This window comes from Elephas maximus, chromosome 7 (assembly GCF_024166365.1).
Source record: "Elephas maximus indicus isolate mEleMax1 chromosome 7, mEleMax1 primary haplotype, whole genome shotgun sequence".
NCBI classification, from domain to species: Eukaryota; Metazoa; Chordata; class Mammalia; order Proboscidea; family Elephantidae; genus Elephas; species Elephas maximus.
In genome coordinates this window covers 127,197,586-127,220,498 of record NC_064825.1, presented here as the reverse complement: position 1 = coordinate 127,220,498, position 22,913 = coordinate 127,197,586, and the positions used below count along the sequence as shown (strand labels likewise).

The window sequence follows — 22,913 nt, the reverse complement described above, 5'->3', positions numbered from 1 at the left end:
GAGTGTGCATGACAGGGCTTGTGAGCATGTGAAGGTGTGCACATGGTGCACATCTGTCTTGCCACCTTGACCCGCCCTCCCTGACTCACCAGTGGCCAGCTCCAGGCCTCTCCCACCGGGGGCAGCCTCTTTGAGGGGCTGAGTGAGCACCCGTCTGCCCCTCACTGTACCCAAGTCCCCCACCCAGGGCAGGGCCAGCCAGCCCAGACTAGAAGCCCAGTGGCCTTGGGCCACCGAGTCCCACCCCGCGCTTTAACTGGAATGGCCCCATGATCCTCTGTGACCCACCATACCCCAGGACACTCAGCCACCAGCAGCCAGGTTTCCTGAACCAAGACCAGGCCCCTCAGGTATGACCACAGAGGGGCTGGTTTAAAATGAGGATCATTCCAGAAAAGCCAGGTGACATCTGCCAGACCGGACCTGCAGGGAACCTCAATCCCCCCATTTGATCCAAGACGCAGGATGGCACGTCCCTTGAGGGGCAGCTCAGCTTATCGGATTCTATCCTCAGGAGTCTCAGCGGATAGGTTGAGCCCTCTACTGCCACCCATACCAGTCCCTCAGATGGTTGTTCAGTCATGGTTTTGTTCATTCATTTGTTCAACCTACATTTACTGAGCACCTACCCTGTGCCAGGCCCTGTAACATTAAACAAGACAGACATGAGCCCTGCCCTCTACCATCCCTGCCTCTTACCCAGCCTCGATTCTCGAGACCCACCATCCCTCAGAACCAGCCAGACATCTCCCCTACGGGATCCCAGAGTGGCCCCAGGTGCTGTCCACCATCCCCTGGGACCCTCACTCAGCCTCCTTGCCTTGCTCCACCAGGCAGCCCTTGGCAGGCCACCCCCAGGAAAAGCCTATCCTGGCGCCAGTGGCATTTTTGAGGACATTTTCCCAAGCAGCACTTCCAGTGTCGCCGGGGGTGGAGGAGTGGAAGGCGATGAGGGGGGGCTGGTTCGACAAGAGCGGTTTGCTCTGTAGATAAACGCAGGCTTCTCTCCCAGTCATCCCCCCTTTCTTTTCTCTCTTCCTCTCTCACTCGCTCACTCAGGCTCTCTCTCCCTCTTTTTTTTTTTTTTTTTTACAGTTTGCTAAATCTGTTGTAATCTGGTGCCAACGATTAATTCAGGCAGAAGGAGGGAAAGGAGAGAGGAAAAAACCCTGCCACAGGGTTCTTCTCAAGAGCAACGGAGGCAGAAATAGGCAGGGCTAATACCTCGGTGACCCCAGTTTTAATTAAGCACAAAGCCATCTCCAAAACAGCCCTGCCACTACCTCCCAGCCAGTGAGCGGAGCGCGAGGAGCACAGCAGCAGCACCCTGGGCCACACGGATGCCTGGGTTCCTTGCTCTGCTGGGAGGCAGTGTCCCCTAGTGGTTAGCAGAGCCCCACACAGCTGGGGCCTGCTGCCTCAGGGAGACCTGGCCTTCAGGCCATCTCTTGCCCGCTGGAGCCCGCCTTCTCCAGCCCTGCCCCTGTCTGTCCAATGCCCCAGTGAACATGCAGAGCCAGGGCAGGGTTTCTGAGGAGCCCCCTTCGTCCCTAACAGCCCTCCACATCACAAATAAGCCCACACCTTCTCCCTCCCGGCCCATCAGATGCCAGGTCAACCTGCCCACAGCCCTCAGGAGCAGGGGCCCCCCCTGCAGCAGACCTGGAAGCCCCCACCCTTCCAGGTTCAGCCCAGAAGGACTGGGCGGACTGAGGCAGGTCTGGGCATGCTGGGCCAGCCAGAGCATCCTGAGAAATGGAGATGGACAGGGAGGCAGAGACACAGAGAGGACAGGCCCCAGCTACCAAGCAGCCCACCGTCAGGATGTCTGCAGGGGCTACGCAGGCCTGTTCCTCCTGATGCCTGCTCAATCTTCACATCTTGACTCAGCACCCCCTTCCCCAATCCCCAGGCCCTAGCAGACTCCTGTCACCCAACTGCACAGGGTACAGGATTGCCCAAGGCTCAGCGGGTACTTACACCTTCATAGTGGGGGTGGGGGTAGACCTTCACAGTGGGGGTGGGGGTTTGATTAATGTCACCCCCACCCACGCACACCCCAAGCTCCAGAATGCAGGACATGCAGCTTTTGTTTCTCACTTATTCCCCAGAGCCCAGCACTGTGCCTGGCACATAACTGCTGTTCAACTATCTCATGAATGAATGCATGGATGCATGAATGAATGAATGTCCAGGGTGGGCAGGGAGGGAAGGAGTGAGAGAGGAAAGACGGAAGAGACAGCAATTCAGGGGTGCCGGCAGATAGAATGGACCTCCCACCTACCCCCCTACCCTCCTCTCCCCATCGCACCCACTGGCGCCAGCTCTGCAGGGTGGGGAGGCAGTACCGCAAGCCCACGGTGTTGTTAGGTGCCATCGAGTCACTTCCGACTCATAGCGACCCTGTGTATAACAGAATGAAACACTGGCCGGTCCGTTGCTATTCATAAGATACCCAGGGAGGGAGTTTAAAAACCCAGGGCTGTGGCAAATCCAGCAAACAACTTCCACAAAGCGAGTCGAGGCCCCAAAACCCTGACATCATCTGTGGAGTGCTGACCCTGGGGAGCGGCTGGGCTCTGGGGGCTGCGGGCAGCGATCAACACAGGCCTGCACAAACACGCGTCCTCTCCCTGGAACCCTCTGGGCTCCAGCTGCTGCTAGGGAGTGCCAGACTGGCTGGGGGCGGGGTACACAGCAGGGCCACCCTGGGGTCATGCTGTCCTTTCCCCATCTCCGCTGGCATTTTCAGGGTGACTGGCCACAACAGAGGACAGAATGCAGCTGCCTGGGGGCCTGGCCCAAGCCAGAGCAGGCCTCCACTTGGTCTCCAGGAGGACAACCCAGGTTCTGGGGAGGGGATGCCCACGCAGAGGGCTGTGCTTCAGGGGCAGCTCATCCTTCCAGAACCCTGGGGCTCTCTCCTCTTGGTGACTGAAAGCTGATGTACCCCGGGGCAGCCCCTACTCCCACCCCAGGCACCCTGGACCTTTTGGCCACACCCACATCCCAGGTTGTCCATACACAGTCACTAAGGATCTATCCTGCCTCACACACCCCTTCATATAAGGGGTCTAAGGCCTAACCCCTCCAGCCCGCACCCCTTTGCCCTTGGAGGGGGCGGTTCTCAGCATTACCACTGTCACTTGGGGCCAGGAGCTGGACCTTACAGCTCCCAGCCAGTGGAAGGGTGACATCCCACCTGGGAATGGGCTTTCGTGGCGGGGGGTGGGACTACGCCAGCCCTTCCTGCTTATTCAGAGGCTTGAAGAAGCTGAAAACCCTTTTGCCCAGAGTAAGCCAGGGGTGAGGACGTCACGGGGGGCCAGCCGTGGCTAGGCTGTACTGAGCAGGTGCCAGGACCGTGTATGCATTACCTCATAGTGGGCACCCAAGGTGGGCACTGCTGTTACCCCGCTTTACAGATGTGGACACTGAGGCCCAATGAGTCTGGTCACTGGCCCAGGATCACCTGCTCAGGAGGTGGAGACGCTGCCCTGGGAACCGCAAGTCCCTAGGCCCCAGTAACACAACCCATGGGAAGGAGGCTTCGCCATCATTATAGACCCTGGGGCAAAAGGGTTGGCCCAACCAGACTCTGCACAGCCCAGACAGGCCCTATCTTCGAGGTCAGGCTGCTTTCCTGCCCTGGCTGGCTGCTTTCCTGCCCTGGCTGGCTGCAGAGGGGGGCTGCTAGCAGGGCCCAGCTCCGGCAACATGTGAGGAGTGGTCCACACTGCAGGCAGGACCTGAGCCACAGCCCCTTGTCGGGGGCAAGCTGGCCCCGAGGCCCAGCGCCATGCCCCTACCTCCCTGCCTCTGCCTGCTGCCTCTGTCCCACCTGATCGAGCAGAGGTGACTAAGCCCAGCTGGCCCCAGGGATCTCGACCTCTCCTGCACCAGAGCAGCTGCTTCTTGACAACTGCCACTGTGTGGGGCCTCTGCAGCACCTCCCTCTCTGTCCCTCCACCACCATCCGGGCCTGCCTGGAGTTCCGGTCCACCTCCCAGCGCACTTGGAGGCGAATACAGATACGAGCTACCACCCATCCTTTGTGCACAGCCCCTCCCTGCTCTCCCTCCCATAGGCGCCCATCCATCCCCCGTGCTATATCCCCCGTGCAGGCCCAGGGTCACCCAGCAGGCAACACAGGCTCAGCCACCAGCCCTCAGGGCCTGGCCTGGGCACCCTCGTCTGCAAAGAGCCGAGTTTTTTGTAGGCCCTGGCAGCAGGTGACGGTGATGGGGTAGCAGCACCCCCTCCCCACTGCCTCCTTAGAAACAAGCTGGGTGGCTTGTAATGGGAAGCCTGGGAGGAGGCATGGAGGAGGGAGACACAGGAGGGCGCTGCTGCTGAGTGTCAAATTCAAGTTCACGAACAGCACACTGGCTGGGAGAAGGGGAAATCTGAGCCCCCAACCCTCCAAGGCCTCTGCAGAAGCCCTCCATCCTCAGGGACCCCCTCAGCCCAGAAGCAGGCCCATCAACAACCTGTAACATCTGTCCAGCTTGTCCCGACTTACAAAGCAGTTCTCGCCTTGAGCTCAGCCTCAGGAAGTCAGTACAATCAACCCCATTTTACTGTCAAGGGAAACTGAGGCTCAGGGAGGCAGAGGGACTTGGCCAAAGTCACGCAACCAGGAAGTGGTAGATCTAGGACACAGACCCAGGGTGAGGCGTACGCAAAGCCGGTGTGAGCTTCAGCTAGGGGCGTGGGCTCTCAGAGCTGCTGGCCTGGCCAGCCTGAACTGGAAGCTGGGAAGGCTTTTTATGGAAGTGTCCAGTCTCTATGTGAGAAGACGGGGCTAGGCACACGTGTAGCCTCTTTACCCACACATATACACACTGTCCCCCAACAGACAGAGTCCCACCGTGGCTGCCCTCCTCTCTCTGGCCCTTCAGCCAGGAGGTGGCAGCCCCCAGCTCTTCCTGCCCCTCAGACCCTTCCAGGACCCCCTTGCTGCCTGCCCAGCTGGGCACCATCCCCTCCTGGGCACTGGCCCTGGCAGCCCACACTCCGGCCACTTCCATTTTAAACCCTCAGAGGAAGCCCTGAACAGTCGCCCACGGAGTTGGCACCAGCTGACAGGTGATGTCTGCGCTCTCCTCCTGGGGCTGGCAGGAGGAATGCAGTTGGCTTCCAAATCCAGGAACCCCAGCCCGGAGCCCCTGAGCATGCCGTCTTCCACTGCTGGTGGGCAGAGAGGGGATGCCCAAGCCCCATCCTCTACCAGCCACATCCTGGGTCCTGCCAGACTCTGTGTCCCCTACACAAGCAATCTTCTCTCCAGCTCCTAAGCCACCTGAGAAGGGGGACAGGGAAGGGCCTGGTCTCTGCCCTCCCCAAGGGGACAGGGGCCACCGTTGGGCAGGTGACCCAGACGCCTGTCCCCTTGCCCCCAACCTTGGCTTTATTCACATCAGAGCTCTGGCTCAGCTGCAGGAGCCTGGCACAGCCCACTTGGGCTATATTTGCTCAAACCATGCACCCTAGAGAGCCTCACAGCCTCCCGGGGCCACCAGGAAGCCTGGGCTGCTCCCTGATGTGGCTCCTGGACAACTTTCTCCTCCTCTCACAGCTCTGATCAGCCACGGTTCCCTGCAGCTGGGCAACAACACTCCCCAGCCTGATGCCCCTGGGCCTCCTGTCCCTGTCCTGAGAGTTCGGGGGAGCCCCGCTGCCCGGGCGGCCCCACGGTCCCAGCCTCCAGCCGCCGGTTGCACCGCCCAGCCCCTTACCCTGCGCTAGGCTGACGGTCCACAGCGCGCACAGAGAGGGAAGTTGGAGGCTGTTATGGCCCCCTCTGAGTCGTTTTAAAAATAAAATCTGGCTCCAGCCGTGACTCACGCGACTGTGGGGACCTGAGCGCGGCGCCCTGCCGGCCGGCTGTCCCGAGCCCTCGGTTCCCGGGTGCGGGGCCGGGAGCGGCCAGCCCAGCCTGGTGCCCCTGTGGGCCGTGCCGCCTCCCTGGGAGCACAGCGAGGGCGAGGGCTGGGGCTCAGACCGAGCCCCCGCCCTTCCCAGCCGCTGCTCTGAGAGCGGAGCCGGCGGCCGCGCAGCCCGCGCCTCCCCGTGGTGGGGCCAGCGCCGCCAGCGCGCGGCTCTCGCCTGAAAGCCCCCTCCCCAAATCCCAAAGGCTGTGCGTCCCCCGCCGCGCGGGGAGCGGGGCAGCCCAATCCTGCGGCGCCTCCGGTCGCCGGCGCCCCGTCCCGGACCCGCGGACCCCGGCCCCCGCCCCGCGCAGCCTGCCTTACCTGCGCAGCGGCCGGGGAGGCGGGCCTCCTCGGGAAACTTTGCGGTGACGGCTGGAGCCTCAGGGGTTATTCCAAGGAGCGGGCGGGAAGCGAAGCCGAAAGGCGCCGAGGGGGGCCCGCGAGAGGAGCCCCCGGCGCACGGCGGAGCGCGGCGGCGGGCCCGGGGCGGGGGGCGCTCGGTGGCGCATCTGCCCGGCTCGGGCGCCCGGCGGAGCCGCGGGGGGCGTGCACGGGGGTCGCCGGCGGCCGGGGTGCGGGTACCCGGGGGGGTGCGCTCAGCGGGTCGAGGGTGGCGGCAGGGCCCGCGCGAGCAGCGGTGGCGGCGCGCGAGCAGGGCTCGGGGAGCCAGGCTGTGCGGCCGCCTCTCCCCTCGCGGCGGCGGCGGCGGCGGCGGGGGCCGTGCGTGCAGGCGCGGAGCGAGAGGGAGGGGAGGGGAGGGAAGGCGGGGGCGGGGGCACCGCGCTGCGCACTGGCCGGCGGGACCCGGCGCGGGAGGCTGCGCCGCCCCGCGGGGACTCGGGCCCAGGCGGGGAGAAGCGGTCTCTCGTCACCTTCCCCTTGCCCTAGGCTAAAATGGCTAGGGGGAGGTGGGGAGCCTGGGGGGTGGGGGGTGGGGGCAAGGTGGCTCCCAAAGCCGGCCTCCAGCGGGGGCGGGGGAGGGAAAAAGGGGTTCTCGCTCACGCACCGCCTCCCCCTACACCTCTCCTCTCTGCGCCCACTCATTCATCCATTCTTCCACGCATCCATGCATTCATTCATTCATCCACCCTTGCATTCATTCACAAACAGGTACTCACCGCCTACTCTGAGTGCCTAAGAACCCCTTCCTCCCTGCCTGGCGCCCCTTCCCCACGCGGACCTCCGAGATTCTCTTCTCGCGGCCCCTCCGCCTCCTGTTCCCTCTGCCCTGCGCTGCTCCAGACACCCCGGCGCTCGGCCCCTACCCAGGTGTGCTAAGTGGGCAGTGCCCCGGGGTCAGATTCCAGCCCCATCCCTCCCCTCACTAGGTGACTGTGACCTTGGGGAAGTTACTTAATCTCTCCAAGCCTCAGTGTCCTCAACTGTAAAATGGGAGCAGTAACACCTGCCTCCAAGGGTGGTGGTGGGGGCTAAAGAGGCTTTGAGTGGGAGGTGGCCAGGGCAGTGCCTGGCACACACTGGGGACTGGGGAAATGTCTGCTCCTGTGTGTGGGATGTGGTGTGGCTGGTGGGGGTGGGGGGTTAGACCAGACTTTCCTTCCTCCTCACCCAGAAGTCCCCACAATCCTGGAATTCTCTAGGATGCTAAGGGGCTCTCCGCGCAGCCTAGTGAGCCCTGGCAGACCCCATGGCTGAGCTCAGTCATCCTTTTCTAACCTCCCGTCCTCTGCAGGCCTGTTCTGAGGGAGTCCCTCTGCCTCGAACCTCCCAGGGCTGCCACGTCCACGCTCAGACTCCCCACAGTCTGGCCCAGTCCTCCCTCCGCAGCCTTGTGTTAGACTCTTACAGGGCTCAGCACACCCTGCCCTTTGCCTGCCCTTCAAGGCCTGGCCTAGCCACCTCCGCCCAGGATGCAGTCCCAGACCTCCATCTGGGGGGAGGGTGGCCCGCTGGGGAACACAGGCCCTCTCTCCCCTCCTCTTGCCACTCTCCCTCTTGCCCAGGACTGGGAGCCTGAGGCCTTGCCTAAGGCTACCGCCTCTGTCCCCACGTGAGCGAGCACCCTGACTTGGCCCTCCTTCCCTCTCCTTCCTCACCTCTTCCTCGGACTTCCACCCCTTTAACTCCCTTGCATCCTTTTCCTTTCTATCCGTTTACCAAACAGCTATTTTTTCCTCCCAATTTTTATTTATTGCCCAAACAGCATTATACCAACAATAAAGGAAAAAAAAAATCGCGCACAATCTCACTGCCCTGTGGCGTCAACAGTCTCCATTCCCCCGCTCCTTCCAGGCTTGTCCATGCACAGGCAGCTCTCATGTTTACAGGGCTGTGGATCCGGTCTGCCTCCCCAGACCCCCAGGACGTGGGGGCTCTGGGGCTCCATCGTGCCTCCATTGGGGCGTGTCACTCATTGCTCAGGAATTATGTGTGTCTTTCTCCTCTTCTTCTAAGGAGGGACCCTTTCCTTCCCTGCCACCCCGACGCCCAGCCCAGGGCCGGCCCAGAGTGGGCACTCAGCACCTCGTGGTGGGGTGATTGTGGTTCTAGTTGACATGGTGCACTCAGGTATGAAAATATCATCTTTGTTACTGCAGTTTTAATGGCTGCGTGGTATTCCACTGAGCTGATGTACCATATCTCACTCAGCCATGCCTGGTGGCTGGACACAGTTCAGGAAATATTTGTGGAGACACTGTGTGCCATCTTGGGTACCAGAGGCTGACAGTGAATCAGGCCCTGCTGGACCCTGCCCTGGTGATACTGGAAACCGGTTACTGTCACATCGATTCTAACTCATAGCGACCCTATAGGACAGAGTAGAACTGTCCCATAGGGTTTCCTAGGCTGTTGTTTTTACAGCAGCAGATTGCCAGGTCTTTCTCACAAGGAGTGGCTGGTAGGTTCGAACCGCCGACCTTTCGGTTAGCAGCTGAGCACTTAACTACTGCATTACCAGGGCTCCTTACCTACACAGTTAGGGTTCAGGATCTTGCTGAAATAGATGTCATTACCACATGACCCCAGGACACAGGGGCCAAGTCAGGTAGGACATTCCAGAAGGCATCCCAGGGAGGTGGCTCTTGAGCTGGGTCTTGGAGGTTGAGGAGGAATGTTCCAGGCAGTCAGTGGGGGAAGCTCCTTGCACCTGTTTGCAGGTGCTGCACATGAAAGAGTCTGGCATTTGGAGATCAAGGATTCTTGGTTGACAGTGTCATAGAACAATGTATTAAATGTTTGATGAGAAACTAGTTTGTTCTGTAAACCTTCATCTAAAGTACAATTAAAAAAAAATACTTGTTGAGGTGGGGAGGAAGGGTCGGGGAGTGGGGCTTGGTGCCAAGTGAAGGGGCTGATTTCAGCCAGGCCAGGTGTGCAGGCTGTTGGACAAGCCTGGGGAGCACAGACTTTATCCTGGAAGCAGTAGGGAGCCAGGGAGGGAGCGTAAGTGCAGGAGGGGCACAATCATCTACAAAGTTCCGAAAGATCACTTGTTCATTCAACAAACGTTTCCTGAGCCCCTATGTGATATGGGGCTCCTGAGGACACGGTCACGGTGAAGGTGGTGAATCCGGGTTCAGAAGGACTTGGCTCCTTTCGTGGGCTGGGCACTCACGGGGATGCTTTCAGCCACAACGGCAGCAGACGTCACTGGGTGACGATTTATGGCTTCAACCTTGAGATCGCCAAGCCCCGGCTCCCCCGCTCCCGGGGCAGCAGTAACCCATGCATCGGCCGGCAGCCAGGTGTGGCGGGTACCACTGGGCGACGAAGGTCACCCTACCCTGCCTGCAGCCTCCTTGCCTCCCCAGCCACCCACCCACTTTTCCGGAGTCCCTGGGTCTGGATTCTGCTCCCCGCCCTGCACTTACCAGCTGGTCACTATGGGTACCAACCCACCCCCGTTGCACCTCAGTGTTCTCATCTTCATGGGGCCATCACTGACCTCCTAGGGCTAGTGTGACCTCTGACACAGTCCCAAAAGAAAAGTGCTTTGTAAACTGTGAAGTGTGGCAACGACACAACCCACCACTACTGTCAGCCAGGATTGTGCTGCCCTTGGGCCTGTCCTGGGCTGGGCCAGGGGAAGGAGCTGTCCTGACTCAGAGAGGGTCAGGGTCCACCCTGCTGGACTGTCCACAGGCTTTAACAGGGATCCCCAGCCCCACTCTGTGCTGAGCGCCCATGAGTGAGGCCCCCTAGGGGCAGCAGTCAGCACCATCAAAGAACCCAGAGCAGGTGCTCAGAGGGCTTGACCTTGGGCAGCAGCCACTGCCAAGGGTCAGAAGGTTCTGTCTTCCCCCCAGGCCCAGCTTGGGCATCAGCTCCAGCCTCCCAGCCCCCCACCAAAAGGCCTCCTAATGAACTTTCTGTCCACATCTCTGCGTTCTCAGTCTTGGAAGTCACTGTCCTCCAAAGTCCTCAGAGTTCCCCGGACCTGGGGACACCTGAGGGAGGGCCCCCAGGAAGTCACAGTCACTGAATTCCTGGTCGACCTGGCTCCCACTGGGTGATACCTTGAAACATTCTGGGATGTTTCCATGAATTCATGAACACGTGGTGGACAGGTAGGCCAGCTGTGCTCACCACCTCAGACACTGGCCCTCACCGGAAAGTCCCAGAAAGTCTCTGATCTGCATCCTAACTCCGCCATGCCCCCCATCATTGTGATGGTTGTTGTTGGGTGCCATTAAGTCATTTTTCGACTCACGGTGACCCCATGTGATAGAGTAGAAGTGCCCCATAGGATTTCCTAGGCTGTAATCTTTACAGGAGCAGATCAACTGATCTTTTCTTCCACAGAGTACCTTGGTGGGTTCAAACTGCCAACCTGCAGTTAGCAACCAATCGCTTAACCATTCGTACCACTAAACCTGTTACCACTGAGTGGATTCTGACTCATAGCGATCCTATAGGACAGAGTAGAACTGCCCCTTAGGGTTTCCAGGGAGCGACTGGTGGATTTCAACTGCTGACCTTTTGGTTAGCAGCCTGAGCTCTTAGCCACTACACCACCAGGGCTCATTTTCCCATTATGATTAGGGGTCAGGATACAGCGGGGGGCAGGTCGGGCAGAATTTCAGGGAGAACAAGGGAGCAAGGCCTCCAGCCCAGGAAGAAGGTTCCAGGTGTAGCAGGGACAAAACCAGGCAGGATGAAGGCAGCGCTGGGTACAGGGAAGGGCCAGACCCGGCAACTGTCCCAAGGAAGCCCTTAGCCAGGGGGGAGCCTCCTCAATGTGCCCCGCTCCCTGTCCGGAGTGCCCCCCTGCCCCTGGACCCTGAAACCAGGTCCCACTCCTCCTCCTCTCTTCTACCTCTCACCCTCATGCACAGCTTAACACCCATTGCTCTGTGGGGCTGCCCTAAGCCCACCTTTCCTAACCCAGTTTTCTCTGCTCACTCCCCTGCTCTTTGGTAGTGCTCAGCTCAGTTTGTGATTCTAGATGATCTTTTTTTATGTGATAAGGTTTTTTATCTACTGGATGACACTCAGAGCCCTGGTGGTGCAGTAGTTAAGGGCTCGGCTGCTAACCAAAAGGTAGGCAGTTCGAATCCACCAGCCGCTCCTTGGAAACTCTATGGTTCTACTCTGTCCTATAGGGTCGCTATGAGTCGGAATCAACTCAGTGGCAACCAGTTTTTCAACGTTCAGCATCTCTGAAGTCAGGGTCTGGCTGCGGTCATTGCTGATGTGGGTTTTCTTCCCTGGTAGTGTGCCTGGCAAAGCTGAGAACCGGGGGGTCTGTATCCGCTGAAGGGTGTTTTGTCAGTGCCTGGTTCTCCCATCAGACTGTGAGTGCCTAGGGCCTAGCCTGGTCTTGCTTTGGTCCCTGTGTGTCCCCAGCACCTGCCACAGAGCCCAGTCCTTGGGGAGAGTAGTTGGGCATTGCTCAATGAAAGAATGAACGGATGGAACGTTCAAGAAGAGCAGCAGGCTTCAACAGCCCTTCAAGGCAACAATGACAGTGCTGTCCTAAGGCCAACTGTGATTCATAAAAATGCGAACTGCCCAAGAAGATGGTTCCAGGGGCTCAGGGGAGGGGGGGCAAGACACACTTCCAACTACAGGAGGTATAAACAGGTGGGGTCTGAGTGTGTGTGTATGTGGGGGGTTGATGCGGAGGTGAAGGGAGAGATCAGACTGGACCAACAGGCTGTGGTTCTAAGCCTCTGGCAGGATAGAGAGAGAGGGTCAGAACCCAGGACCATGCCACCCAGGTGAGTTGGGGTCCCATGTCAATTCACCTTCCCCAGCCCTGCAGAACTGAGCCTGCTGCTGCCCAAGCTTGTCTCCAGTGGGCTCCTCCTTTCCCTTGGGAGCCTCCTTTTCTCCCCACGGATAACATCACCCCGGCCGCACCCCCTACCTCCTCCAGACACCAGGGCTGCCTCTCACTCGCTCCCCTACCCCAACCATTATTCGAGCAGAGGGAATACTATTCACTGTGATTTAAGCATTTCTTGCCTAGCTACCCTTCACCTGTTACACACATGCCTGTCCCAAGTTCTAGGAAGGTAGGGTAGGAGCTGTGCCTGGAAGAACAGCCAGGAGAAGGGACCAGCATGTGCAAAGGCATAGGGGTGTAGATGGGGTCCTGCTGATGGCCATGGAGATACGGAGAGAGGACACAGAGGAAAGGCCAGGAGTGCAGCAGGGCCTGATCGGGAAGGGCCTCGAAGGTCAGGTGGGAGGCTGGGCCTTTTCCTAGATGGCAGTACAGATGGAGCAGTGCAGAGGCTTGGTGGCCAGCAGAAGGGGTGGAGGCTGGACCCTGAGACAGTGAGGAGGGGGCTGCCAGGTGGGGGTGAGAGGTGGGGGCCTGAATTAAAGAGAGCGCACAGCCCCAAGATATTTGGGAGCCAGAGGGCCACGGGGCCATGATTGCCCGACGAGGGGAGGAGGAGGTGGGCTGGAAGATGCCTGGATTTCCGCACCTGGAGCCTCAGAGACCTCTGTTGGGGTCCCAGCCTCCAGTGATACCCCTCTACCCCTGGTCACTTCTAATCCCCTGTTCAGGGGGCTCAGAACTCTGTAGTCCTCCTCAACCCCTCCCACTCCCACCCCCTGCCCCAGTCCACATTTCCCTGCTGCCCCTGTCTCCTCCACAACCCAGCCTGATGCCCTGAGTCCTGCACCCAGCTTCCCCAGCCAGGGCATCCCCGGCAGCCAGGGGCTGACTGACCTGGGGAGACCACACTTCTCCTCAACCCCTCAGCACTGCTGAAACCACTGACGATGGCGCCCAGGGGCAGTGGGAGTCTGAGGACCGAGTGTCCTGAGCCAGGGTTCTGGTGTTACAGAGTTGTGAAAGGGGGGCAGATGGCCTCTCTTGGGGCCCCTCACCTTCCCTCACCTGCCGGGCCCACGTGCTTCAGGCCCAGGGGAGTAAGGAGAGATGGTATCCCTAAACCCAGGATCCCCATCCTGGAGTCTTGTGGGTGCAAAGGTGTGGCCCAGGGCTAGGATTGAGTAGGCTCACTCAAGGCCCCCTCATCTGCCAGGCACAGGTGCTCTGGGCAGCCAGATCTGGCAGGTTCTGAGTTTAGTATGATGCTAAGGCTGGGCACTGGGAGGAGCTGTGGAAGAGGAGGAGGGGGAGAGGGTGGCCTTCCATCAATGGGAGGGGTGGGATGGGGTTGCCTGGCAACCACCATGCTGCTGCTGCTGCCACTGCTGCTTCCAAGAAGGGATTCTTAAAGAGCTGATCAGAAAGTCTGGGCCTTGGAGGGGCTGAGGCAAGGCCTCGCATACCAATGGCAGCCCATGGGCCTCCCTCTCCCTCCTGTCCCCTCCCTCTCCTCCTCCTCCCTTCTCCTTCCTCCTCTGTGGGCAGAGCCTGAGTCACTGAGTTGGGAAGACAGGAGGATGGAGAGGAGGGGGTGCTCTGCCCAGTGGGACCCTGAGGCAGGCAGAGCACAGACCAGGCTGGGGTCCTGTCCCTGTCCCTCAGGGACAAGGGCCTGGGAGGGGGCAAGATGACCATCTGAGGCCTCTAGGGCAGGGGGTGATGCCCTCAGCACTGGGGTCTACAACAGGAGGAAACGGGGGACACATCATCCCCACCCACCTCTCCCCCCCGCATGGGCTTCCCTGGCACCGCCAGCTTGAAGAAGCCCTGGTTTTAGGGTCAGACACACTGGCTCTTCCTGGCTGAGTGACTCTGGACACGCCACCTCCCCCAGCCTCCTGTCCTGAGAATCCTGGGCCCCTGCAGAGAGCAGTCAGCCACCAGCTGCATGGAGGAGGTGGGTGCCTGCTGTGGCTGTGACTGATGGCTCCTCGCAGTATCACTTTGCTTTGGTGTGAGGAAGTCCTTTCTGGTGTCTGACTTAAGTTCCCTGTGTAGCAAGTGGTTGCCACCTTTCTCCTGACCCCCTTGGGAAGAAGGGGATGTTGGTTTAGCCTCGGTACAAAACCTTGTGTTTGAAAAGCAGCAATGGACAAGAGCTCAGCTGGGTGGTCTCCTTCCGGTTCCTTTCCTTCTAGGCTCTCAGCTTTCCCTCTGTACAAGGAGAAGGTTGGACTAGGTCAAGGGTACCTTGCCGGGGGTCTGGGGAACAGCCTCTGGGTGTGTGCCCCCACCCCGAAATCACAGTGTCTGGAGAGGTGTCTGTAGCTGTTGCTGGTTGGGGGAGGATCTGTGACCCCAGAGGTTAAGACCACTGGACCAGGTGGCTTCAGAGACTCCCCATAAAGAGTTAGGCACAGATGAGCACCCTCCCAGCTTCCTGCAGAGGGTGGTGGGAGGCTGTGGGGGCAGGAAATTGGGGGGGCCCCAGCCATCAATGTTTCTTCACACACAAAGTGTTCCTTCCGTTGACCCGATTAAGCCATGCTTGGAAGCCAGTCCCATTCCCGATCTGATCCTGCCTCCCCTGGTGCTCTAATTGGTCCCTGTGGACTCAGCAGTGTCTATCCTACCTGCCCTCCTCAACCAATCCTCAGTCACCATCCCCCAACCTCCCCTCCAGGTCTGTCTCAGCCTCCTTCAGTCCCCACCCCCAGCTCTGAGGGGGGTCTCTCTAAAGTGCAGGCCCCACCTGGTTCCTCCCCAGCCAGGGCACCTGCCATGAGTCCCCATGGCCTTGGCAGAAGGATCTGGGCCCTGTGGGCCTGGCCTCTACTCAGCCCCACTCCCCTCTGCAGGGCTCCCCGCAACATACACAGCTCACTCTCCCGACACACCCCTCTGGACACTGTGACCAGATGAGGGAGAGTCAGTGTTGCTTGCATGAATGAATGATCCTAAGAGCAGCTCTTGGGTGCAGGGCCTGTGCCAGCCTTGGGGAGACAGCAGTGAACAAAGCAGACAAGGCCCCCTCCTCACAGGCTGCCATGCTGCTAACCAGCAGGCAAGTGAAAAGGCAAGCTCGTTACAGGACATGGCGTGGGCTTTGCAGGAAATAAATGGGGATAAGATAGGAATGGAGGAGGGTGCCTCAGCTGGGGTGATCAGGGGAGGCCTCTCGGAGGAGGTGACATTTGCACGGAGATCTGAAGGCAGAGAAGGAGCCACTTTGGAAAGGCAGAGGGGGCAGTGCGTGCAAAGGCCCTGGGGCATGAAAGGGCCAGACCTGTTGGAAGAAGAAAAAGGAGGCTAGGAATTGGGGGCGGGGGGGAGAGCGTGGGATGCTGCCACACAGTCTTTAAGAGAAATATGGATTTTATTCTCAGTGTAACAGGAGGCTATTTGAGAGTTTTAAGCAGAGAAGTGACATGATCTAATTTATACATTAAAACGATCATCTGAACAACCACTTTGGAGAGCAATTTGGCAGTAACTAGTAAAGTTAAAGATATGCATACACCTCAACACATCAGTTCCGCTCCCAGGCATAGACCTGAGAGAAATGCCAGCACCTGCATGCACGAGGCGTGTGCAAGCTGCTCCTGCAGCTGTTTGCAAGATACAGAATTGGACACACTTGATCTTCAGTCGCTGAGAGAAGAGATACAGGAGTCGTGGGAATACTCTGCCCTGGAATACCACACAGTAGTGAAAAAGGCAGCCTAGAGTAACACAAGACCCCTGGAAATCTCACAAGCATGCCTGAAGCGGCCAAAGCAAATCACAGCAGGCTGCTGTTGGTGTAAAGCTCACAGACACACAAACCAAGGTCATCGCTTGTTTAGGAGCATAGGTAGTAAAACTCTAAAGAAAACTAGGGGGCCAAATCCAGGGTGTGGGTACCTCTGTAGGGGAGGGGACGCCATCTAGAAGGGCTTCCGCTGTTTCATGATGCCGTTTGTTAGGCTGGGGGCAGTGGTGGTTCAGCGGTAGAATTCTTGCCTTCCATGTGGGAGACCCGGGTTCAGTTCCCAGCCAATGCACTTTATGTACAGCTACCACCCATCTGAATAGGTTTCAGTGGAGCTTCCAGACAAAGAAAGGCCTGGTGATCTTCTTCTGAAAACCAACCAATGGTCTAAGCAACAACCAATCATGGGGATGGCACAGGGCCAGACAGTGAGTGGTTTGTGCCATTGAGCTATGGTATTGCCATGAGTCGGTAGCCTACTCGATGGCAGCTAACAACAATATTTGTTAGGCTAGATGTGGTTCAAGGTGATATTTTATGTATATATATTTTATATGTATTTTTTCGTACACACATGAACTGTATAGGAGTCCTGGTGGTGTAATGGTTAAGTGTTTAGCTGCTAACTGCAAGGTTGCTTGTTTGAATTCACTCAGTGGGTCTGAGGAAGAAAGACCTGGCAATCTGTGTCCATAAAGATTACAGCCTAGAAAACACTATGGGGCAGTTGTACCGTGTCCCACTGGGTCGCTACGAGTGAAAACCAACTCAGCAGCACCGAACCACAGCATATACTTTTTTATATATGAGGTCAAGGGGTAATGTACATATATGATAGGATTTTTTTTTTAATCCCCAGCAGCAGTGGCTAGGGGAGGATGGCATGGAAGGTGAAGGCAGCTGAGGAGCAGCCCTGGTGGAGTGACAGGCGGGGACATGGGGAGGGGTTCTGGGGGTTACAAACCCAGCTCTGGCCTCCTGGCTCTTCCAGAACCAGCTCTGTCTTTTCTCCTCCAAATCCATGGTTTGTTTTCTCCACAAATCGCCTCTGGTTCTCTGCCTTTGAAGAACAGTGAAGCTCAGAGAGGGCAAGGGGCTACCCAGGGTCACCCAGGGAGCTGGTGGCAGAAGAGCCTGTGACCCCTCCCTGAGTCTAGTAGGGCCTGTCCAGCTGGAGCTGAGCAGAGGGGTCCAGGCTGCCTTCAGGATCCACCCTCCGCTGACCCTGAGCTGTGGATCTGTCTGTGCCCACTTGTGGGGCCTTCCCCAGGCCCCTGCACTCCCTGCCCCTGCACTCTCTGCCCCCGCCACCTCAGTGCCTGCCTCTCCCACTCTCCTGGGCCCCAGCCCCATGATCATTGGAGACTACCCCGGCTGGCTGGGGCCCAAGCCATCTCCTCATAATTGGGTTTCAGGGATGCTCATGGTTATGCTAATGGTGGGACGAGACTGGAGTGGCTCCTGGGGGAGGGGAGGGCCCGGTAACAGCCTGGGGTCCCACAGCCCCACCTGATTGGAACCTGGGCTTCCTCCCTTCCCAGCCTCTTGACCTGGGCAAGTCACTCACTCTCTCTGAGCCTCCATCTCCTCATCTGTAAAGAGGGCTCTTGGAGGTGGGGTGCAATAAAAGAACCCACCAGAAACACTTGGCCCAGTGCCTGGCACAGAGCATTTGCTTGATAAATGTGTTATTAACTGTTTCTCATTTTTTGTTAAAGTCTGCAAGGTCATACAGGGCAATGGGAACGGGGTTAGCGTCTGCGCGATGATCTAAGGGGTGACTCACTTTGCTTTGCTTTTCGTCGTTTCATGTATATTATCCAATTTGGGGCAATGAACGTGAATTTCTTGCATAACAAAACACCAATAGGTGGGAGGTGCTTGGGGACAGGGCTGGACAGTGGGTGTTGCAGGGGGATCTTGGTTTTGCTGAGGGTTGGGAGTTCAGCTTGGGTGCCTGGCCAGGAGGTTGGGCAGCCAGGGGTCCAGGCAGCCAGGGAGGAGCTAGGGTAGGCGGGGGCAGAGCCCAAGGAACCAAGGCAGGAAGGGGACAAAGGACAGGCCCAGGCCAACGGCAACCACAGCCAAGTAACCTACTTTGAGCTTTAAATGGCTGACTGGGCCACTTTGTAGGAAGAAGCCGTGGGGCGGGGGCATGCCTCAGGGCAGAACCAGGAAAAGGGGACAGGGCAGGGATGGCCCTGGGTGAACCAGCAGTGGGGGCAGGAAGGAGCTAGGCTGGAATGAGGCGGGGCCTGCCCCCCTGCTGCCTGTTCATTCAGGGCCATCCCTGCCCTGCATCCCTTTCCTGGTTCAGGGGAGGCAGAGAAAGGGGGCCTAGGTGCAGGGCTAATGGGAAGGAGGAGACAGAGAGGGAGACCCCAGAAGGAGAGGCCCAGCTGGGTGGGTGCAGCTCCCAGCGAATTTGGGGAGTCCCAGGACTTGGCTAAGAGAAAATGGAGTGAGAGGCTCAGTCCTGGAGGCCAACAAGCTGATTCTGGCTAAGCAGGATGCTTAGTGGTCTGGCCTCTGGAGTCAGGCCTTCGGGGTTCCAATCCTATCTCCATCATCCTATTTGTATGGCCTGGGGCCAGGCACTTATCTGAGCCTCAGTTTTCCCATCTGTAAAATGGAGCTCTGCATCCAAGGCATAGCCATGGCTTTCATAAGCCTTGATAAGGGAAAGTTGCTGTTATTTGCTGTGATTATTCTAATCAAACGAGTTAAGTCAACAGGGCAGTCTCGGGAGAGCTGGGGACCCTCTGTGCCCAGTAACTCCCCTGTGCCTGTGCCCATCACCACACTCAAGCCCTGTGATTTACAGGCATTTTTTTTTTTCTATCTCACCAATTTTTTGTGTGTGCTTTAAGTGAAAGTTTACAAACCAAGTCAGTTTCTCATACAAAAACGTATATATACACCTTGCTATATACTCCTAGTTGCTCTCCCTCTAATGAGACAGCACACTTCTTCCCTCTACTCTATATTTTCGTGTCCACTCGGCCAGCTTTTGACACCCCCTACCCCGTCCTCTCATCTCTCCTCCAGACAGGAGCTGCCCGTATAGTCTCATGTGTCTACTTGATCCAAGAAGCTCACTCTTCACCGGTGTCATTTTCTATCCCATAGTCCAGCCCAATGCCTGTCTGGAGTTGGCTTTGGGAATGGCTCCTGTCTTGGGCTAACAGAAGGTCTGGGGACCATAACCTCCGGGGGCCTTCTAGTCTCAGTCAGACCATTAAGTCTGGTCTCTTTACGAGAATTTGGGGTCTGCATGCCATTGCTTTCCTGCTCCCTCAGGGGCTCTCCGTTGCCCTCCCTGTCAGGGCAGTAATCAGTTGTAGCCAGACACCATCTAGTTCTTCTGGTCTCAGGCTGATGTAGTCTCTGGTTTATCTGGTCCTTTCTGTCTCTTGGGCTCATAATTATCTTGTGTCTTTGGTGTTCTTCATTCTACTTTGCTCCAGGTGGGCTGAGACCCGTTGTTGCATCTTAAATGGCTGCTTGCTAGCGTTAAAGACCCCAGAAGCCACTCTACAAAGTGGGATGCAGAATATTTTCTTAATAGATTTTATTATGCCAACTAACTTAGATGTCCCCTGAAACCATGGTCTCCAAACTCCCGCCCCTGCTACACTGGCCTTCGAAGGATTCAGTTTATTCAGGAAACTTCTTTGCTTTTGGTTTAGTCCAGTTTTGCTGACCTCTTCTGATTTATAGGCATTTTTAACTTTCTCATCTCTGCCTCACAAAGGCCCCCGCTGAATGGCCATCCCCCTGCCCCACAGATAAGACTGAGGCCCAGGATGTGGAATAGCTGGCCCAATCTCACAGCTGGGTAGTTCAGGACCAGGCCTTGCAAAGCCTGAGGACTTTGGCTCCCCCCCAGGGAAACCACTTCTCCTCTCTGGGCCTCAGTTTTCCCATCTGTAGATGGGGCAGGAGGGTGCATGTGTAGATATTAAGATGACCCTCGGAGGTCTGGCGTGATAGCCTGCTTGGAACAAAGTTGGTGCCAATATGTGAGCCCCTCCCACACCACCCCTCCCCCCCACCCCAGGTCCTGCTCCCCAGCCACCACCCAGCCTGGGAAATGTCCAGTAAGCCTCCCACCTTCCACCAGGCAGCCCCAGAGGACAGTGACCTTGGGCCTGGGGGGACAGAGCTTGTCAAACACAGCCAACTGCTCTCGCAGCTTGAGGTGCCTTTGAAGTGTCTTGTTTTATCTTCAGAAATTCAGCACACTTCACATTTTATTCCATCTGTGGGGCATTCTAATCTACAGCATGTTTTAAAAGACTCACTCTCAAGTAACACGGATGCCCACCATGAGCCCAAGGGTGTTGGGGGGCAGGAAGTGGTGTGGATTTCCCAAGGACAAAACCCACTCCCCTAACCTCTGGTGGGCTGGGACTCTTCAGAGGCCCAGGCACTGTGCCAGCTCTGGGTGGTGGCCGCCCTGGGGGTTCAGGCCAGGCAGGCTATGAGAAGGAGGCACAGGCATGGGGTGGGGGTGGCGGACAGGAGGCTCCCAAAGCAGCTGGAAGTTCTGGGAAGGATTCCCAGAGGTAGGGATCACCTGGTCCTCCTCCCTCCACCTCGTCCATTTCCGTGCAGCTCACCCCTCCTCTGTCTAACCCCCAGTGGCTCCTACTTGTCACTGTGGCTGACCAGACCCCACTCAGTCTACTTCTGCCTCCATCCCTCTCTGACTGCCTCTCCTATTCCCCACCCCCGCCCCACACACACTCACCTTCCTTCAGCCACTGCAGCCTCCTCCCTGTGCCTCGACCCACCTGCCCTGCCCCTGCCTCAGGGCCTTTGCACGTGTCCCCCTCTGCCTGGGGTATGCTCTTCAGGCTGACTTCCTCGTTTCAGCCAGGTCTGCCAGCTCCTAGATCAGCCTCTACCCCACCCACCTGACACTGTCTTCTCCCTTCTCCCTTTTTTTTCCTTCAGAGCCTCTAGCACTAACAGTAATTCTTGTTCAGGTTTATTCTTGTTCTGTGGCTTCTTGACTGTCTCCCACGTTAGAAAGGAGCTCTGTGCCAGCACATAGTAGGGCTTGATGCGTATGAGTCAATGATAGAGAGCTGAGGTCAGAGCTCATGGCGGGGGGACACACCAGGGAGGGGCTGAGGGATTTGGGGGAGCAGCGCCGGGCCCCCCAGGCCAGCCTGGCACCTCTCCAGGCATATGAGGTGTGCAGTAGCAGCGGGCAGGGGGATACGGCAGGGTGGGGGCTGCAGCTTCTGGGGACACCCTGGGGGCCATGCCGGCCTCAAAGTCACTACTGTTCCCGTTAGCACAGCCCCCACCCCCCTGGCCCGGGAACCTGCTGAGCGCTTTCCTCATGTCACCGCATCTCCTCTCCTCCGCCCAGCCTCCCGCACAGCCCCTGGCCTCTGTTGGTGCCCCCCCTACCCTAGGCTGGAGGAGTTAGTTCCTGTCAGGGTAAAGCCTCGCAGCACCTTCTACATCGAGAAGGGATGGGCCGGCCTCCTGCCATGCCCCCACCCAGGTTCTGCCCCCTGAGTGTCCCCCACCCTCTGGCCTAGAGGTGGGCTCCTCCACAAGGCTAGTGGTCGAGAGCCCTGGCTTCAGAGCCAGGCAGACCCCAGCTCAAATCCAGGCCCCTATGGGGCCTCTCTGGGTGACTCGGCCCAACCCAGAACTCATCAGTGATTGGATTCAGTAAATCACTGGGAACACTACCCTGTGCTAGGCTGCCTGCTGGGGGCCAGGGACACTCTGAAGTGAGACACACCTGGTTTCCCACCCTCGCACAGCTCAGCAGAGGAGGTGTGGCGCTCCCCAAGGCTGGCTCCCGGAGTGCGGGGTGAGGAGGGTCTGTTCCCAGAGGAAGTAGTGGTTGACCTGAGATAGGAACGGTGACCAGGGCAACCAGGCCAGGGGCTGGAGCCTTGCAGGCAGAGGCGCCAGCCTGTGCAAAGACCCTGGGGCTGCAGGAATAGGGAAAGTTTGAGGACCCAGGGTGTGGCTGAGGGAGAGATGGAGAGGAAGGGGAAAGAGATGAGATGATGAATCAGTGGGGCCCAGGGGCCTGGGATGTGTGTACTAGGGACCAAGTTCTTTATCCAGAGAGCAAAAGGGAGATTTGTTGTGGTGTGCTGTCAGGTCAATTCTGACTCATAGTGACCCCATAGGTCATAGCAGAGCTGCCCCATAAGGTTTCCAAGGCTGAAATCTTTATGGGAGCAGATCACCAGGTCTTTTCACCTGCGGAGCTGCTGGTAGGTTTGAATTGCTCAACCTTTCGCCCAGCGCTTTAACCACTGTGCCGCTGGGGATCTATGAGGAGCTTTACAAAAAAAAAACAGAAACCAAACCCACTGCTCTCCAGTCTGACTCATAGTGACTGCCCCATGGAGCTTCCAAGGATTTGAATTGCCGACCTCTTGATTAGCAGCCGTAGTACTTAACCACTATGCCACCAGGGTTTCCATTAAAACCCAAAACCATTAGGAGGCTTTTAATCAGGAAGCTGGGGGTAGAATAGAACATGCTCAGGATTGCGTTGTGAGCAGCTCATTCTCTGAGGCTTGGTTTCCTCATCTGTAAAATGGGTTTATAAAAGTGCCTCCTGCACAGGGTAAGAATTAAATGAGGTTGTGCGGGTACAGAGCTCACCAGCCTGGGCCCAGGCACTTTGCCTTCCTGGGCGCCTTTCTCCATTAAAAAAAAAAAAAATTAAATATTATGTTTTATGACTTTGTTGGCATAAAGACAAATGTATTAATATGATGTATTAAAACATTTTCTTTAACCTAAAAGTTCATTCTTTTTTTCCTGAATTTAAAAGAAATGACATTTTCTTGGGCCCCTAAAAGTGTCATGGGGCTGAGGCACTGTCTCTCCTGTGCAGGTTGGGAAAGTCAGAAGTGGCGTGGCGGCCGGTCTTTTAACTGGGTGTCGGCTGGCAGGGGCAGGAGGGGTGGGCAGTGGGGGCAATTTT

General features: G+C 57.7%; 2 protein-coding genes across 4 annotated transcripts in view; one reads left to right on the top strand and one right to left on the bottom strand.

The window, feature by feature from the left end:
- FLRT1 (fibronectin leucine rich transmembrane protein 1) overlaps positions 1-6,347 on the bottom strand; it is an 89,739-nt gene extending 83,392 nt beyond the window's left edge. For both annotated transcript variants that reach the window (XM_049892324.1, XM_049892325.1), the window contains exon 1: positions 6,255-6,347. The gene's annotated coding sequence lies outside the window, so the exon portion shown is untranslated. The remainder of the gene's footprint in view (positions 1-6,254) is intronic.
- The window catches only part of MACROD1 (mono-ADP ribosylhydrolase 1), a 174,836-nt gene that overhangs the window by 131,664 nt on the left and 20,259 nt on the right, over positions 1-22,913 (top strand). The window lies entirely within an intron of this gene.